The sequence below is a fragment of the Chiloscyllium plagiosum genome, unplaced genomic scaffold, assembly GCF_037043375.1.
Source record: "Chiloscyllium plagiosum isolate Xiang-an unplaced genomic scaffold, Cpla_swu_hap1 HiC_scaffold_16, whole genome shotgun sequence".
Lineage (NCBI taxonomy): Eukaryota > Metazoa > Chordata > Chondrichthyes > Orectolobiformes > Hemiscylliidae > Chiloscyllium > Chiloscyllium plagiosum.
In genome coordinates this window covers 83327802-83346033 of record NW_028270154.1, presented here as the reverse complement: position 1 = coordinate 83346033, position 18232 = coordinate 83327802, and the positions used below count along the sequence as shown (strand labels likewise).

The 18232-nt window shown below is 45.3% G+C and overlaps 1 long non-coding RNA gene across 1 annotated transcript in view; it reads left to right on the top strand.

The window, feature by feature from the left end:
• Positions 1-14511, top strand: part of LOC122556948 (uncharacterized) — a 113837-nt gene extending 99326 nt beyond the window's left edge. The window contains exons 3-5 of the long non-coding RNA XR_006313719.2: positions 1367-1444; positions 3050-3106; positions 13596-14511. This is a non-coding gene — a long non-coding RNA (uncharacterized LOC122556948). The remainder of the gene's footprint in view (positions 1-1366; positions 1445-3049; positions 3107-13595) is intronic.
• The last annotated feature ends 3721 nt before the right edge of the window (positions 14512-18232 follow it).

The following is an 18232-nucleotide window of genomic DNA, read 5'->3' as shown; positions in this document are numbered from 1 at the left end:
GCTGACAGAGAAAGGCTCCTGAGAGGGGCAGAACAATGGTGTGTGTACCTACCAGACTGGAAAAAGGCAAAGAAAAAAACTGCAGATTCTGGAATCCAAGATAGACACAGGCAGGAGGCTGGAAGAACACAGCAAGCCAGGCAGCAGCAGAAGGTGGAGCAGTCGATGTTTCAGGTGTAACCCTTCTTCAGAACTGGAAAGAGTAGACAGTCCCTCTGGGGTGGGGGGAGGGGAGAAAGGACATAGTGACAGAGAATTTAACAAGTAAAGTTAAAAGAGAGGGGAGGAGTGGGAGTGGGTTCACAATCTGAAGGTGTTGAACTCAATGTTAAGTCAAGAAGGCTGGAAAGTGCCTAGTCTGAAGATGAGATGTTCCTCTTCCAGTTTGCGCTGTGATTTTGAGACTTTATAAAGCTCTGATTAGGCCCCATTTAGAATACTGTGTCCAATTCTGGGCCCTACACCTCAGGAAGGACATACTGGCAATGGAGGGTGTCCAGTGGAAATTGACACAGATGATCCCTGAAATGGTAGACCTAACATATGATGAACGACTGAGGATCTTGGGATTGTACTCATTCGAGTTTAGAAGGTTGAGGAGAGATCTAATAGAAACTTAAAAGATAATGCATGACTTAGAAAAGGTGGACACTGGGAAATGAGGAGACGATTCTTCAGCCAGTGAATGGTGGGCCTGTGGAATTCACTGTCATGGAGCGCACTGGAGGCCGGGACGTTAATTGTCTTCAAGGCAGAGATTGATAAATTCTTAATCTCACAAGGAATTATGGGATAAGGGGAGAGTGCGGGTACGTAGCATTGAAATGCCCATCAGCCATGATTGAATGGCGGAGTGGACTCGATGGGCTGAATGGCCTTACTTCCACTCCTATGTCTTATGGTCTTATGGTGATTCACTGGAGCAATGCAGCATGCCGAGGGCAGGCAAGCAGTAATTTCCTCCTCAATTACCACGATCTACCGTGATATCGACGTCTAATAAAATCTAATTGTGATAGGCGCAGCTCCTGCATTATGTTTCTGTTACATACCCTATGTTTTTATGTTGATTTTTGGAGGTGGGTTGCTGTTTTTATAATAGAGTTTTTGAGGGATGTTGTTGCCTGGAAGCTTAACTTGGTCAGGGATTACTTGCGGTAATGCATACCTCTTGGTTATCCGCAATATTTGATCAACTCACACGCTGCAGTTCCAATAGGTCTGATGAAAGGTTTGTTGAATATCATTGTACTGTCTTGTGAACGAATGGAAGACAGTCTGATGGTCTTGTCTGGAGACACTAAATGGATTGGATCTCTCTGATTACTGTTTGAATGAATCTCTCCACTTGTATTTTTCCTCCCAGACTGAAACAAGTTCACCACAGAAACAGAGTGTCAAGAATCGCTCCAAATCCACCGATGAGGTTCTACAAGCCAAGAAGGTACTGCTGCGTGAAACCGCTCCCATTGCATTCAGCGTCTCTCTTTGTGTAGCGGCCAGTGATTTTCATTATGGAAATCCAGATCTGTCTCTTCATATATTGTCAAAAAGTGTGGCACTGGAAAAGCGCAGCCGGCCAGGGGGTATCCGAGGAGCAGGAGAGTCGACATTTCAAGCATAAACCCTTCTTCAGGAATGTGCATGAGGGGCATCACCTTCCTGATGAAGTGCTTATGCTCAAAACATCGACTCTCCTGCTCCTCGGATACCCCCGATCCGGCCGTGCTTTTCCAGCACCACACTCTCCCCTCGGACTCTCCAGCATCTGCAATCCTCATTTTCTTCACATATTGCCACAGGATCATAGAATTATACAGAACAGAAATAGACCCTCTAGTCCAACTCGTCCATGCCGACCAGATATCCCAAACCAATCTAGTCCCACCTGCCAGCATCCGGCCCATATCCCTCTAAACCCGTCCTATTCATGTATCCATCCAAATGCCTTTTAAATGCAGTAATTGTACGAGCCTCCACCACATACTCTGGCAACTTGTTCCATATACGCACCATCATCTACATGGAGGTCCCTTTTAAATCTTTCCCCTTTCACCCTAAACCTATCCCCTCTAGTTTGGACCTTCCCCCACCCTGGGAAAAAAAGACCTTGTCTATTTGCCCTATCCGTGCCACTCATGATTTTATAAACCTCTATAAGATCGCTCTTCAACCTCTAACCCTCCAAGGAAAACAGCCCCAGCCTATTCAGCCTCTCCCGATAGATCAAACTTTCCAACCTTGGCAACATCCTTGTAAATCTTTTCTGAATCCTTTCAATATCCTTCCTATAGCAGGGACACCAAAATTGCCCTACTGGGCAACTCTTTCATGCAGAGGGTGATGCGTGTATGGAATGAGCTGCCAGAGGGAGTGGTGGAGGCTGGTACAATTACAACATTTAAAAGGCATCTGGATGTGTACATGGTCAGGAAGGGTTTAGAGGGATATGGGCCAAATGCTGGCAAATGAGACTAGATCAGTGTAGGATATCTGGTGGGCATGGATGAGTTGGGTCAAAGGTCTGTTTTCGTGCTGTACATCTCAATGACTCTATGACCTTGGTGTCTGCACTGTGTGGGCGCAAGACCTCTGCTAATGTCTAAAAGTATCGGCACGTTTCTCTTAAATCTGGAATTATAGATTTCTGTGCGATCAGCTGTTGAATGTATACATGGAGGAGGAAAACATGAACCTTCAGTCTTTCCAAAATGTAATTGAGCATCACGGATCTCAGTGGTTAGCACTGCTGCCTTACAACGCCAGGGACCCGGGTTCAATTCCAGCCTCGGGCGAGTGTCTGTGTGGAGTTTGCACATTCTCCCCGTGTCTGTATGGGTTTACTCCGGTTTACTCCCACAATCCAAAGACATGCAGGTTTGGATTGGCCGTGGGAAAGGCAGGGGTTATAGCGTTGGTGGGTTGTTCTTAGGAGGGCTGGTATGGACTTGGTGCGCCAAATGGGATTTTATTGAAAGCACTTCTCACCTGATCTAAACTTGATCTTTGATGATGATGGAGTAATTGTTTTCTTCTTTTCATCGAATAGGCTTTTCACACACCTCAGATATCCTTGCCTGGCCGACCAGATTTAGAGAGATTGAAGGTAACGAATTTGTATGTGGTCTCCTGTATGCATGTCATTCTGACTAATGCCATCATAAAACTGCACAGGATTGAGAGCACAGACCATTCGGCCCAACCAGCTGATGCAACCATTTTTGCCCCACAGGAGTCTCGTCAAATAGGTTTCAGGTTGTACTATCAGTAAAACCTTCTCATGATAACCTGCAATAGGTACACCGTGAAAGCTGCAGAATTATTCATCCTTGCATCAGAGAAGGAGACCATTTGATTGATAGTGTTCTTTGAAAGAGTTAGTCCTTGTTTATTTTCGTGTGATGGGGCGGCACGGTGGCTCAGTGGTTAGCACTGCTGCCTCACAGCACCAGGGTCTCAGGTTCAATTCCAGTCTCAGGTGACTGTCTGTGTGGAGTTTGCACGTTCTCCCCTTGTCTGCGTGGGTTTCCTCCGGGTGCTCCGGTTTCCTCCCACAGTCCAAAGATGTGCAGGTCAGGTGAATTGGCCATGCTAAATTGTCCCATAGTGTTAGGTGCATTAGTCAGAGGGAAATGGGCCTGAGTGGGTTACTCTTCGGAGGGTCAGTGTGGGCTTGTTGGGCCGAAGGGTCTGTTTCCAACCTGTAGGGAATCTAATCATCTTTAAGAAGCAAGTGGAATTGCAATGTGATCACTTCAACAGAAGAATAAGCATTACGGAGGAAAATAGAACTAATTTGATTCTTGAAGCAATTGGGCCGGCAAACTGCAGAGACAAAATTAGAGATGACTGGAAAAGCTCAGCAGGTCTGGCAGCATCTATGGTGAGAAATCAGAGTTCACATTTCAGGGCAAGTGACCCTTCCTCAGAACTGGCAAACAGCAGACGCAGTTTGGAGATTTATTTTTCTCTTGAGCTTACGCATCTTATGAATACGAGTGCTGCTTGCAAGTTATCCCAAAAAGCAAGGGTGGGTCCACTTCCTTAACTGATACAATCTATGTGCCACTTTGAAAAGTGCTGTTGGGTAGGTAGTCCCAGGATCTCACACTGAAATAACAATGGGTATATGTCCAAGTTGAGATGCTGTGCTACTCAGACTTTTCTTGATGGATAGTGCAATGTAATTACTCAGAGAGATGTTTTCTTCGTCTCCTGCTGTTGTGGGGAAAATCACCAGCCTCAGAGTCAGAGTCAGGGTTCAGTGACAGAGTTTATTGTACAAGAAAATACCAGAGCTCCAGGGACAGAAAGACACCAACAGCACAGTGAGAAGCTGTGAGTCTTCTCTCAACTCAGAGCACAGATACTTTTATACATTTTGTAATATAATAGGTCAGTGATGAGGTTACTGTCTTTGTAACATAGTTTGCTTATTGTAAACATTGCAGAATCATTGATAGTTTCGGTGCAGTCATTGTCAGTTCCAGCGCAACCTTTGTTCATTGCAGCTCAGTCGTTGTCAGTTTCAGCGCAGACATTGTCAGTTTCAGTGTCTGCGTGGAAGTCCATTGCTGTAGTAATGGGCACTAATCGCTCTTCCTGAGAAGGACGATTACTGCAGCCCTGGCTATTAGCACTTTGTACTGAGTCCATATCAAACTGTGAGCATTTCTATCAAAGGTGCTGGCTGGACTCAGACACTTCGGCGCTTCTCATGTGCACTCTTTCCCCCACCCACCTTAAACTAATCAACTAGATTGTGAGTGCATTGTGCTGGCATTCTGGTGGCCCCAGGCAGTATCTGTTTGCTCCACTATCTCTCTCCATACTGTGGTCTGGCGGCCATCTTGTGCATCAGTGGCCAACTTATGGCTCAGCGGCCATCTTGTGTGTCTGTGTGCCTAGTGTCACCCTGCCCTGTGCCATTTCCTACTTCACTGCCATAGCTTTGGTGGAAATTTTGGATTACGGAATGAGCAGCCATTTCTGTAACTTTTGCAGTGGTTTTGTATTAAGTATATAGTAGGATATGAGGAGAAGTGCAGCAGCAGTTAATGGTATTTGGAATTAAATACCCATAATAGAGAGAACATGTTGAGATGAACAATATGAGATTTTGGGATTACAGTGGGCAAATTTATGGGAATTGACAAAATAGATTTGGCTGAAGTACAAAAAGCACGATTTTAAGTTTTGGATTGACTTAGCTGAGGGACAGAAATGCAAATCCAAGAGAGTTGTACAGTTCAGTCATAAAATAAAGGCGATCTCATCACGTGTTATTTATGAAAAGCAGCAGAACAATCTGTAAAGTCAATCCAGATTCAGGACGCTTAAGTCACGAGGAATGATTGAGGAATTTGGTCTTGTTTTCTGAGGAGACTGGCAAGGTTTTAAATGTTCAAACAAAATTTCCGTAATTGTAACCAAAGGTTCAAATTGTGCACTATTCCAGTTGGCTTACATGCCGGGCATCTTGACAAGCAAGGGGATCAGGGTTACGGGAAGAAGGCAGGAGAATGGAGTTGAGAAGCATATCATATTGGGCGGACTCGAAACGCCCAATGGCCTAATTCTGGTCCAAACTTATGATGTTATGGTCTTATCTAATTCAGCCAAGAATATAAGAACCTTTTGCATGTCAGTTCTGACTCAATCAGTCACACCCTTGCCTCTGAAAAGAAGAGAAAATCATTGGACAGCCAAAGGTCAGCCTGAGAGAATGAATAGCTATTAATGGGAACTACTGGTGGTTGACAACAGGTTGTTTAGATTCCCTACAGAATGGAAACAGGCCCTTCAGCCCAGCAAGTCCACACTGAGGGAGTGTTGCTGAATAAAAAGACCTTGGAGTGCAGGTTCATAACTCCTTGAAAGTGGAGTCACAGTTAGATAGAATAGTGAAGAAGGCGTTTGGTACGCTTTCCTTTATTGGTCAGAGTATTGAGTACAGGAGTTGGGAGGTCATGTTGCGGCTGTACAGGACATTGGTTAGGCCACTGTTGGAATATTGCGTGCAATTCTGGTCTCCTCCTGACCGGAAAGATGTTGTGAAACTTGAAAGGGTTCAGAAAAGATTTACAAGGATGTTGCCAGGGTTGGAGGATTTGAGCTACAGGGAGAGGGTGAACAGGCTGGGGCTGTTTTCCCTGGAGCGTCGGAGGCTGAGGGGTGACCTTATAGAGGTTTATAAAATCATGAGGGGCATGGATAGGATAAATAGACAAAGTATTTTCCTTGGGGCAGGGGAGTCCAGAAGTAGAGGGCGTAGGTTTAGGGTTAGAAGGGAAAGATATAAAAGTGACCTGAGGGGTAACGTTTTCACTCAGACGGTGGTACGTGTATAGAATGAGCTGCCAGAGGAATTGGTGGAGGCTGGTACAATTGCAACATTTAAGAGGCATTTGGATGGGTATATGAATAGGAAGGGTTTGGAGGGATATGGGCCGGGTGTTGGCAGGTGGGACTAGATTGGGTTGGGATATCTGATCGGCATGGACAGGTTGGACCGAAGGCTGTGCTGCACATCTCTATGACTCTCCAAAGAGTAACCCACCCAGATCCACTCCCCCCCCGATATTTACCCCAACTAATGCACCTAACACCATGGACAATTGAACATAGCTAATTCACCTGAGTTGCATATCTTTGGATAGCAGGAGGAAACTGAAGCAAACCCACACAGACACAAGGAGAATGTGCTAACTCCACACAGACAGTTGCCTGAGGCAGGAATCAAACCCAGGTCCCTGGCGCAGTGAGTCAGCAGTGCTAACCACTGAGCCACCATGCTGCCCCTGCTGTGTGTGGTAACAGTCCATGTGATTGAAAGGCCTGGTGTGTGAGGATGGGGGACAGCATGGAGAAAGTTGATCAAACCCTAAAATTGTTGAACACGATGTTGAGTTTAGAAGACTTCAGAGTTCCCAAGTGAAAAATGAGGTGATGTTCTTCCAGCTTGCACTGAGCTGAGCAAAGAAATGGTTAGTATTGGTCCCTCAATCAGAAAAGGCGATGATGGGGTCATTAGCACTTTGTCAATGATAGAAAATGTTGATTGAATATGGACGGTAATCAGTAATGCCGATGTAACCGAAACAGTAAGACAAAGTCGGGCAGAGCGCGTACCCAAAGAATAATAGAGTTGGGCAAAGATACTAAGGAGTAGTTAAAGCAGGGGGTGTAATTAGGTATAGGAGAAATTAGAGTGATTTCTAAAGATAGGAAGGAATGCAGCGAGTAGACAATGCTTTGTTATATCAATGAGTTCGGTTCATTGGGTCACTGCCCAAAATCACATATTCGGATGTGTAAGCGATATGTGCATTTCTGCTTTCTGTAGTTGGACAGTAGTAGACAACTGGGAGAAAATTGGCCCTGCAAGCTCCATACCTAACAGTCTGAAATAATTAAAGCTCCTAATACATGCTACTTTGGATCCAATTCTATGGACAGATGTAACCTTCTGCTGTTCATTTATCTTGTATCTGAGGAGATTGTCGAGGCATTGATGGTGATCTTTCAGAAATCACTGAAGTCAGGGAGGGTGCCAGAGGACTGGACAATGGTTAAAGTGACGGCTCTGTTTCAGAAGAGAGGGAGGCAGAAGATAGGAAACTGTAGGCCGGTTAGCCTGACCTCGGTCATTGGTAAGCCTTTCCAGTTCATTATTAAGGATGAGATTGCAGAGTGCATGGTTAAATAGTCAGAGGAATCAGGTCTTCATCAAGGGAGGTCATGCCTGACAAATCTGTTTGGATTTTTTGAAGAGGTAACCAGCAGGTTAGACAAAGGAGAGCCAGTAGATGTGATCTCTTTGAATTTCTAGAAGGCCTTTGAAGAGGTGCTACACAGGAGGCTGTTAAACAAGATAGGAGCCCATTGTGTTAGGGGCAAAAGGTGCTTGCATGGATAGAGGATTGACTGAGTGGCAGAAAGTAGAGAACTGGGATAAGGAGACCTTTCTCAGGATGGGTAGCCGATGACTGGTGGAGTGTTCCAGGTGTCCATGTTCGGACTACAACTTATTCATGGTGTACATTAATGATCTGGGCAAAGGAACTGAGGGCATTGTTGCTAAGTTTGTAGATATCACAAAGATTGACAAAGTGGCAGATAGTATTGAAGATGCAGGGAGGCTAGGAGTATGGGCAAAGGTGTGGCAAATGGAATAAAATATGAGAAAGTGTGGGAAGAATGGAAGATTGACTATGTTCTAAATGGGGAAAGGCTTTGGAAACCTGGAACACAAAAGAACTTGGGAGTCCTTATTAAGGATTCTCTTAAGGTTAACATGCAGATTCAGTTGATAGTTAGGAAGACAAATGCAAAATTAGCATTTGTTTCCAGAGAGCTAGAAACAAGAACAGAGACATACTGCTGAAGGTGTCTAAGGCTCTGGTTGGATCGCGTAGGGAATATTCTGAGCAGCTTTGGGCCCCTTGTCTAAGGAAGGATGTGTGGGCATTGGAAGGGTCCAGAGAGCGTTTACTTGAATGATTCTGGAGGTGAAGAGTTTGTGATACGAGGAGATGTTGAGGACTTTGGGTCTGTACCTGATGGCATTGAGAAGGCAGAGGGAGGATCTGGTTGAAACTATGGGAAATTGCAAAACCTGGAGAGAATGGATGTGGAGGAGATATTTCCACCTGCTGGAGACACCCGAAGGCATAGCCTCAGAGTGGACCAATGGCCTTTCAGAACTGAGATGAAGATGAATATCTTCAGCCAGAAGGAGGTGAATCTATGGAACTCATTGGTGCAAACGACTTGAGTGTGCTTAAGATGGGGATAGACAGGTTCTCGATCAGTGAGGGGATCAAGGGTAATGGCAAGAAGGTAGGAGAATGGGGTTGATAAGTGTGTCAACACGATTGGGTCTGTTCCAACATTCACTGTACTGAATAGCCTAATTCGGCTCTCATACCTTACTGTCTTGTAGGAAACTGATGTTGTGAGTGAGACATGAACTGCATGACGACCTCAGCATTTTTAACATCCTGTTTACACACATTTGAAAACTAAAGTCTGATCTCCCCCCACCCATCACCACATGAAAGGAGGTTATGTTTTCCTCTTGTTTCTTTATTTAGTCACTAGTGGGGGAGAGGGGGGAGGCAGCGGGGGCATGTGGGTTTTATTGTCAGTATTCATTACCCATGCTGAAAGTGTTCTTGAGAAGGTGGTGGTGAGGCATTTTCTTGAAGCCCTTAGGGTGGAGGGATACGTACAGTGGCTCTGAAAGAGAGACCTCCAGGGATTTGACCCATTGATGGTGACATTACCAAGTCATGTTCACTAAGCACAGTGTTGTTCTCTTGCAACTGCTGTCCTTTCCCTCTTAGGTGATCATAGTTGCATTTTTGGTACTTGCCCTTCAAACATTTCATGTCATCCATCTTGTACTGGTTACACCTGCTGCCACTGTGGCAGACAGAGTGAGAGGGAATGCTTGCAGTAAAGGATCAAGTGCCAGTTCAGAAGGTTGCTTTGTCTGGAATGGTCTTGGGCGACGTGAGTGTTGTTGGAGTTGAGCCCATCTGGCAAGTGGGGAGTGTTCCATCACCCTCCCGCCTTGTGCCTCATAGATGGTGGGCAGATCTGGAGAGGGAGAAGGTGAGGCACTTATGTCAGAATTCTCAGCCCTGACCTGTTTCGGGGGCCACAGTAAATACAATCCTGGTCAAGTTAGGGATGGCACGGTGGCTCAGTGGTTAGCACTGCTGCCTCACAGTGACAGGGACCCAGGTTTGATTCCAGCCTCAGGCCACTGTCTGTGTGGAGTTTGCACATTCACCCTGTGTCTGTGTGGGTTTCCTTCCATAATCCAAAGAGGTGCAGGTTAGGGTGAATTGCCCACTGCGTTCAGGGATGTGTAAATTAGTCAGGGGTAAATGTAGAGTAATAGGATAGGGGAATGGGTCTGGCTGGGTTACTCTTTGAAGGGTTGGTGTGGGCAGAATGGCCTGTTTCCACACACTGTAGGGATTCTACGTTTATACTGTTTATTCAAAACAAACCATAAGTTGACCTGGAACAAAAACTAAAGTTGTTGGAAAAGCTCACTTAGGCAACACCTGTGAAGAGAAATCGGAGTTAACATTTCAGGTCCGGTGACCCTTCCTCAGAACTTCAACTCTGATTTAACCCTGAAACATTAACTCTGATTTCTCTTCACAGATGCCACCAGACCTGCTGAGCTTTTCCAGCAACTTCTGTTTCTGTTCCTGATTTACAACATCCACAGTTCATTTGATTTTCATTTCATAAATTGAACTGGCCTCAGAAAATGGGGTGAGTCCAACCAACAGATGTTTGAGAGGGCCGAAAACTCGACAAAGTCTTTTTTGAATTCAGAGTTGAGAGTGTGGTGCTGGAAAAGCACAGCAGGTCAGGCAGCATCTGAGGAACAGGAGAATCGATGTTTCTGGCATAAGCCCTTGATCAGGAATGAGGCTTGTGGGCCAAGGGGGGTTGAGAGGTAAATGGGAGGGGGGGTGGGACTGGAGGGAAGGTAGCTGGGAATGTAATAGGTAGATGAAGGCGAGGGAGAAGGTGATAGGTCAGGGAGGAGGTGGAGCAGATAGATGGGAAAGATGATGGACAGGTCAAGAGGACGGTGCCGAGTGGGAGGATTAGGACTACGATAAAGTGGGGAGAAGGGAAATGAGGAAACTGGTGAAATCCACATTGATGCTGTGTGGTTGGATGGTCCCAAGACGGAAGATGAGGCGTTCTTCCTCCAGGCGTTGGGTGGTTAGGGTTTGGCAATGGAGGAGGCCCAGGACCTGCATGTCATAGAGTCATAGAGATGTACAGCACGGAAACAGACCCTTCGGTCCAACCTGTCCATGCCAACCAGATATCCCAACCTAATCTAGTCCCACCTGCCAGCACCCGGCCCATATCCCTCCAAACCCTTCCTATCCATATACCCATCCAAATGCCTCTTAAATGTTGCAATTGTACCAGCCTCCACCACATCCTCTGGCAGCTTATTCCATACACATACCACCCTCTGCGTGAAAAAGTTGCCCCATAGGTCCCCTTTATATCTTTCCCCTCTCACTCTAAACCTATGCCCTCTAGTTGTGGACTCCCCCACCCCAGGGAAAAGACTTTGTCTATTTATCCTATCCATGCCCCTCATAATTTTGTACACCTCTATAAGGTCACCCCTCAGCCTCCGACGCTCCAGGGAAAACAGCCCCAGCCTGAGCTCTCCCTGTAGCGCAGATCCTCCAACCATGGCAACATCCTTGTAAATCTTTTCTGAACCCTTTCAAGTTTCCCAACATCTTTCCGATAGGAAGGAGACCAGAATTGCATGTAATATTCCAACAATGGCCTAACCAATGTCCTGTACAGCCGCAACATGACCTCCCAACTCCTGTACTCAATACTCTGACCAATAAAGAAAAGCATACCAACGCCGCCTTCACTATCCTATCAACCTGCGACTCCACTTTCAAGGAGCTATGAACCTGCACTCCAAGGGTCTCTTTGTTCAGTAACACTCCCTAGGACCTTACCATTAAGTGTATAAGTCTTGCTAAGATTTGCTTTCCCAAAATGCAGCACCTCACATTTAGCTGAATTAAACTCCATCTGTCACTTCTCAGCCCATTGGCCCATCTGGTCCAGATCCTGTTGTAATCTGAGGTAACCCTCTTCGCTATCCACTACACCTCCAATTTTGGTGTCATCTGCAAACTTACTAACTGTAGCTCTTATGCTCGCATCCAAATCATTTATGTAAATGACAAAACGAAGAGGACCCAGCACTGATCCTTGTGGCACTCCACTGGTCACAGGCCTCCAGTCTGAAAAATAACCCTCCACCACCACCCTCTGTCTTCTCCCTTGGAGCCAGTTCTGTATCCAAATGGCTAGTTCTCCCTGTATTCCATGCGATCTAACCTTGCTAATCAGTCTCCCATGGGGAACCTTGCCTTACTGAAGTCCATATAGATCACATCTACTGCTCTGCCCTCATCAATCCTCTTTGTTACTTCTTCATTAAACTCAATCAAATTTGTGAGACATGATTTCCCACGCACAAAGCCATGTTGACTATCCCTAATCAGTCCTTGTCTTTCCAAATACATGTACATCCTGTCCCTCAGGATTCCCTCCAACAACTTGCCCACCAACGAGGTCAGGCTCACTGGTCTATAGTTCCCTGGCTTGTCTTTAGTGTCCTTGACAGAGTGGGAGGGCGTTCAGCCACGGGACAGTGGGGTTGGTTGGTGTGGGTGTCCCAGAGATGTTCTCTGAAATGATCCACATGTTGGCATCTGCTCTCCCCAATGTAGAGGAAACCACATCAGGAGCAACAGATACAGTAGATGACATTGGTGGAGGCACAGGTAAATTTCTGTTGGATGTGGAAGGATCCTTTGGGGCCTTGGATGGAGGTGAAGGATTTGCATTTCCTGCAGCGGCTGGGGAAGGTGCCGGGAATGGGGTGTGGGCTGGGGTGTGGGGGAGGGGGTGGCGTGGATCAGACAAAGGGGTGATGGAGGGACAGAAATGTAACTATACTTCCACCAATGTCATCTACTGTATCAGTTGCCCTCGATGTGGTCTCCTCTACATCGGGGAGTCAGGACGCCAACTTGCGGATCATTTCAAAGAACCCCTCCAGGACACCCGCACCAACCAACCCAACTGCCCTATGTCTGAACACTTTAACTCCTCCTCCCACTCCCCCAAGGATATGCAGGTCCTGGGCCTCCTCCGTCGCCAAACCCTAAACATCTGACGCCTGGAGGAAGAATGCCTTATCTTTCACCTTGGGACCCTGCAACCACACAGGATCAATGTGATATTCACCAGTTTCTCCATTTCCCCTCCCCCCACCATATCCCAGTCACAAGCCTCCAACTCAGCACCACCCTCTGGACCTGTCTATCATCTTTCCCACCTATCTGCTCCACCGTCCTCCCTGACCTATCACCTTCACCCCCACCTCCATCCACCTATTGCACTCTCAGCTACCTTCCCCCTAGCCCCACCCCCCCTCCCATTTATCTCTCAGCCCCTGGCCCTAAAGCCTCATTCCTGATGAAGGGCTTATGCCTGAAACGTTGACTCTCCTGCTGCTCGGATGCTGCCTTACCTGCTGTGCTTTTCCAGCATCACTCTCTCGACTCTGATCTCCAGCATCCGCAGTCCTCACCTTCTCCCCTTTTCCTGAATTCAGTAAGGTTGTTGCAATCCATAACGCCTACTGCTGCTGTGAGCGTTGAATGGTAAAACCAGCAGAATGCTGGATGTCCTCTGATTGATCTCAGTTGTATTGCTAACAGTCACAAAAGTACTTTAATTATAACAACATATGCCAGAGGCCAAATAAAATGTATTCCCAAAGAAAACACAATGCTGATTCTTAAAGTTGATCTTAAATCATGCATTGCCTCTGATAGTCTGGAAGGTAAAACGTGCCACAATCAGACTCAGGTCTATTGCCCAGCTGCTCCCAACTGAGCCAAGCTAACAGTAAAATTGGAACTGTTAAAGATTCACCTGCACTCTCTGTCCTTGGATTGTTTTGCTATCTTTTATGGCCTAGTGTTTTCGGCTCGTTCCAGGAAGCGACTGAGACCGCTGAAAGTTCAGACAATGAAGAAGCGTCAATCAAGAAAGTTCAGGATTGAATAGGAGACCTCATTACAGCTGATCAATTATGTCTACCATTAATTCTTTCGCTGACTGGGCATCTGGGAAATCACCATCAATGATGTAACTGTGCCACCAGTCAGTAAAAGCAGCAGGAGACGCAACTCCTATCAGCCAAGGTTTACTCGTCAGACTGTACCTCTAACTGTGTGTGTCAATTAACATGGTCATCCTTAATTGTCTTGTTAGAGCTGACGGCAATTGCGCTGCCAGCCTGTTCCATTCGTAGACACATTTATTGAAGTTGTGTTTTAGTGAGTGACAAAATGAACTGTTCAACAAATCTGAAACTATTGTGTGCATAAGTAACACGATGTGTGCTAAAGTGTGAATGGACATGCATGCTGAAACTATGTACCCCAAACCTAACTATCTTTGTCCAGGGATCAATGTGTCAATGATGTTCTTCGGTTTGTAACTCAAATCAGTAATTTTCAGCTCCAAGTTCCCTGCCCAGGTTTTCAATTGCCATAAGCAATGTTTGGAACATTACGATCATTGCTCATAAATTTAATTTAAATATTTAAAAACTGCGGGTAACATAAATGAGAGTTTTAGATCTGAACTCCCAGCAGATGATGATCTTCTCCAGAAGCCATGGAGTCAGAAAATACCTTTGAGATGGACATGAATAAATTGGTGTAAATAAAGCCTCAACATTGGATTTCATTGGCACATTCTGGATTGTATAATTAAAATCCATTATCCGAATATTGACATCCTATAGAATACAATGCTTTCATTTGCATTTTCTCTTGGTTAATTCCAGTTAAGGATGTTTGTTTAGTTATTTTGTCAATGCTGTCTTCATTCTGTCCCCGAATTGTTGCTCCATCTGTAGAATAAAACCAAGAATTGGGGAATGTCTTTTCCAAATGTCTCAGATCAAGGCCAGTCCCTCACAATGACAGATAAAGGAGATCCCATTCTAGTCTTACACCCGCACCTTAACAGCATGGTCATCCTTCCCGAAAAGGAAAGTGATTTTGGTGCGGTTTCCTTCTTTCTGGTGTGTAAGTGTTGTTGAAACAATGGAATAGTTTAGGTGACTTTCTTATGGAGATTGTTATTTGTATTTGTCTATGTGTGGCAATACTGAATCCAGTGCACCTTATTTAATGAGAAGGATGTCCACTATTCATGTAGAGATTGATGAGGGATTGTAAGTGGTCACCTTGACCTTTGGCTGGGGAGGGCACTGCGCCTGTTGGAAGCACTAGTTGGGAACTGTAAGTCATAAGCACTCTATTGTTGAAAAATGTGATGCTAGAAAAACACAGCAGGCCAGGCAGCATCCGAGGAGCAGGAGAATCGACGTTTCGGGCATAAGCCCTTCTTCAGGCTTACACCCGAAACGTCGATTCTCCTGCTCCTCGGATGCTGCCTGGCCTGCTGTGTTTTTCCAACATCACATTTTTCAACTCTAGTGTCCAGCATCTGCAGTCCTCACTTTCTCTGAGTTGATAAACACTCTATTGCTCCACCTTTGACAGATCCAAACAAACAACTCAAAGGTCAAACCTATGTATTCCTCAGCATGATTTCAATGTAGTCAGGAGGTGATCAGGAAATGAAGCTTCTGGAATGTTCCTGGTGTGTATAACATAAATAAAAAGCATGACTTCACATGAACGTGTTGCGTGGCCTATCATATTCTTGGGAACACGTAATGGACTAAGTAACAGAAAACCTGTATTAATATAAACCGATCCTATTAAACTTGGTATATTTCATGGTATGTTGATGAACTTTGTATCTGAATGTCCAATGTCAGATTGGTCTCTCCAATAACCCCTTACCACTTTTCTCCACAGTCCTGAAGGTGCATTTTTGTATCACACCTTCCAGCCATTGTAATGATCTCAGGGAGTTTAGGGCAAGTGATTGACCATACCTTTACAGCTAGATGATATAATCAGGAAGCAACTCTTCACACAAAGGATTGTGGGTAACTGCAGATTTATCAAGGAGCTAGTGACACAGAAACAGATATAGCTATCAACAAAGCAAAGTAGAACAGATGTGGAAATCTGAAAGGAAAATGTTGGAAATAGCAGGTAGTTGTGAAGAGGAAAAGTTCAAATGTATAGAGTTTTCAGCTCCATCGACATAGGAAATGGAGGTTAGGGTCAGGGTCAGGGTTAAGGTTAGGGTTAGGGTTAGGGTTAAGGTTAGGGTTAGCACGAGGGTTAGGGCTAATGTTTGAAATGTTCTCAGTCTGGCGCCACTTTGTGGAGAGAAACAGATCACATCAATAACCTTCATCAGTGTTTGGCCTTCCCTGAATGGAATTTCAGTATAAATAAGGATCTGTTGTTACAATGATGTAGGGATTTGATATGAACTTGTTTAGTGCAGTGTTAGTGTCCCTCTCTCTGAGCTAGATGGCCTGGGGTCAAGTCTACCTGCTCCACAGGGGTGTCTGAACAGAACAAAAATCTATTGGGATTTGCTGTGACGCTTGCCTAAGACAGAATGCAACACAAATTCACTAAACTGATTCCTGAGATATATAGACGTCTTGTTAGATTTGAGTAAAATGTGCCAGTCCTCCCTGATTAGGAGAATGAGGGGTGTTCCCACTGAAATGTGTCAAACCTGTAGTGGCCTTGACAGGTTTGGCAATAAGGGACTTTTTACCTTGTCTGGAATGTGGGACCAATGTCTCAGTTTAAGAGGGTACCAAATTAGGATTAAGATGAGGAAGCAGTACCTCGCTTAGAGTTTGTCAATTTTTGGAATTGGGTAAGCAGAAGGTGTGGACTTTCAGTAATTTAACAAAATTAAGACTGAAACTGATAGAACTTTGCACTCCCAGGGAATAGGTGAGGGTGGCACGGTCGCTCAATGGTTAGCACTACTACCTCACAGCACCAGGGACCCAGGTTTGATTCCAGCCTCAACCAACTGTGGAGTTTGCATGTTTGTCTGCGTGGGTTTCTTGTAGGTAGCTCCAGTTTCCTCCCACGATCACAAAGGTGTGCAGGTTAGGTGGATTGGCCATGGCAAATTGCCCATAGTGTCCAGGGAGGTGCAGTATAGGTGGATTAACCATGGGAAATGCAGGGATAAGGAAGGGGGGGAGTCTTGTTGGGATGCTGGTATGGACTTGTTGGGCCTGCTTTCACACTGTAGAGATTGTATGATTATGGGATAAGGTGGAAAATTGAGTTCTGGTGGAAGATCGGCCATTATCTTATTGAATGATGGAGCAGACTCAGGGGAGTGTGTGACTTATTTTCGGTCCTACTACATGCAAATAAGCATTGTGATGTGAAGGTGTTCAATAGGCCAATTGGCTTTCCTGTTATGATCCAGGGAGCAACGTACGTTAATGACAGCCTTCAGGTGGAATGCACTTTAATTATTTGTTCCAGCGATCACTCTCAGCATGAGAGTCTGGAATCTAAGTACCAGTGAGCTATTCGACTGTGAAAGCATTACATCCGGAATCCAATCTTCACCCATCACTAGCATCTATACATTTTTCAAGCACAATCTTTGAACGGTGGAAAGAAGGTTCAGATTAATTTTCTATTTCTTCTGTCACCTTGTCCAACACTTTCTGAGATCAGTCATCACAGCACAGGTTCAAGATCAAACTCGGGCATAGCCTCAAGGCTAGGGGGGAGCAGATTTAGGACTGAATTGAGAAGGAACTTCTTCTCACCCAGAGGGTTGTGAATCTGTGGAATTCCCCACCCAGGGAAACAGTTGACGTTATTTCAGTAAACATTTTTAAAGCTAAGATAGATTTGTTTGAACATTGAAGGAGTTAAGTGGTTACAGTGAGAGGGTGAGTGGAGCTGAGGCCATGAAAAGATCAGCTATGATCTTATTGAATGGGGGAGCAGGCTCGATGGGCCAGATGGCCTCCTCCTGCTCCTGGTTCTTATGTTCTTACGTTCAGTAATGGGTGAAACCACGTAGAGTCAAGTCTGCAAAAAAGACAGCTTCCTGAAAAAAGCCTTCCAGTTATAGACAGAATGACAGCCCTGATTGAGGAAAGAGACCCTGAAAACACACAGAATCTCAACAACTGCAGACCAGAGTCTTTTTAGAAGACGTTCCACTGTGTTTTTATTTTGGCTGGGAACGTTGGAAATTTGTAAAGGCGATGCATTCCGGGCACATGGACTACCGCAATGCCCTTGGCTCATGAACGTTTTGGATGCAACGTAATGATGCAGCTAAATGCGTAGTTTCTCATTCTGATGCTCATTTACCCATCATGCAAAGCAGTGAATTCTGCAGCCATGAAAAATCTGGCTTTTCATGTTCAGCAAGGTGAGATAATCCAGAGTAGGCCAGTGGAATGTGTTTTATTTTGGAGTCCCAGCGTCAGTAGACCATATTGCAAAAATTAAATAGAACGGGCAATGCAGAAAGAGGTCATGGGGCATAATTTATACGTGCTCCACACCTATCTCCTCCTACCTCCTTTCTGCCCATTCCTATCTCCCTCATGTCTAGACTCCACTCCAACACTTCTATGTTATTCACCCTCAACCAATCCACATTCAGAGCAATCTCTACATAATGATGTCTT